General features: G+C 32.3%; 1 long non-coding RNA gene across 1 annotated transcript; it reads left to right on the top strand.

Annotated features, from left to right (window-relative positions):
* Positions 1–814: 814 nt before the first annotated feature.
* Positions 815–1,489, top strand: LOC127905284 (uncharacterized). The gene is made up of 2 exons (XR_008059134.1): positions 815–934; positions 1,011–1,489. It is a non-coding gene; the product is annotated as an uncharacterized LOC127905284 (long non-coding RNA).
* Positions 1,490–1,787: the final 298 nt, after the last annotated feature.

Below are 1,787 nucleotides of genomic sequence, written 5' to 3' on the forward strand. Positions count from 1 at the left end.
TTGTTTTGCTTTCATAACATGTTTAATAATTTTTTTAAAATGATTTTATTTAACGAATGCAATTTCAGGTTTACAAACACTGAGACTGCAAGAACAATAACATCAGCCTTTAAATCGTTGATGAAAATTTTATTGTTTCAATGGAGTCATGTTTCCAAACATCTTGAATGGAAACCGCAGGTTGATGCATGATTTTCAAGGTTTAGGGTTAGTATTAAATTAAATATTTTATTATTATGTTAATTCGGTTAGTTTATTGAAATTACTGAAATTTTTCTTTTATAAATTTTCACTAGAAGGGAAAATTTGAATGGGAGAGAGCTGATTGTAATGTTGCGAGGAGGGTTTGAGAGAATCGTGCTGCAACTAGGTAAGATCAAAATCAAAATAATATTTTTTTCAAATATTAATTTTTTTTTTGTTTACTAACAAATGAATAATTTATTGGTAACATATATGTTGCATGATTTTTGGTATAAGGCTCAAAAGAAAGCAAAAACATATACGAGAAAGCGAGCTTCAAGCCTGGAATAATATGACGGTTTGGAAGGATTTCAAACCGCCATATATCTTAGAGGCTGTATGGATAAAATACATTCAACACGTGACATTCACGTGCTTCACATGACGGTCAAAGTCTGGTGCGCAGAACCACCATCAGCGTGTTCACGGTTCTGTTACCACACACAAAGACGACTCCGTTCCGTTTGTTTATCATGCAAAGTGGGTGATAAGATTTTTTTTAATTACATCCATTTTTTTATGTGTTATGTTTTTGTAAATTTATTTAACTGACAACATTTTTATCTTGTAGGTTACGATTCTTGGACATGAGCCATGCCTGATGAAGCTTTTTGTTAAAGCACATGTGCGGAGTGATGACCACTAAAAAGAGGTGCAACAGTTCATGGATAGCTAAGCCCAACACTTAATGGTATGTTGGTTTTCAACTATTTTTTTTATTAAGTTATAATTTCCTTCAATTTGATGAATTTATTTTTTATTTTTAGGATACATATAACAGCCGTTTGAAGGAGAGATGTATGGACGATCTTTCGACCCATCTGGATATCGATCTGGTTTTTATGGTTGGAGACAGGATCATCTAACACTACGACTGCAAACTTGTGTACGGCTCGTAGTGTTTCGACCATTAGACGCTCGCAATTGGTTCCGATCACACAAACTCCAGAGTTCGCGACGATGTTAGGTCAACGAGTACAGAATCAGACATCCGATCTTAATGAAAAAAAATGAACGACTCACTACGGATTATGAAGAATTCCACCTAGTGGTAATGGAGATGAGATCACATATGGTGATCCATGTGTTCCTCCTTATTGGCTTTATGGTTTCAGTGATAACTAACCTCCTCCTCCTCCTCCTCCTCCAGCACCGTCTCTATTTTAGATTTATTGTATTTGAACTTAAAAATGTTTAAATTTGTAATAGATATTTAATTTTCATATTATTTTAATTTCTTTTTATATATTTGATTTTTATTTAATTTAATATATTTTAATTATTTTTCTACTTCTATTCAATATATATATATATTACTGACAAGGTTACCGATGGAACATTTCTATCGATATATTTCAAAGAGTTAAAAAAAATTATTGCAATTACCACTGCTACTGTTAACTTTACGATAAAATTACAAATGGTATTATGTCAATGATAAGTTATATTTACCAATGGAATGAAGCGGGTAAATTTCTTTTTGCGCACTTTGTCCGTTTGTCAATCCATCGATAAATTTATTACTGACAAACTCACCAACAAAC

This window comes from Populus trichocarpa, chromosome 1 (assembly GCF_000002775.5).
Source record: "Populus trichocarpa isolate Nisqually-1 chromosome 1, P.trichocarpa_v4.1, whole genome shotgun sequence".
NCBI lineage: Eukaryota > Viridiplantae > Streptophyta > Magnoliopsida > Malpighiales > Salicaceae > Populus > Populus trichocarpa.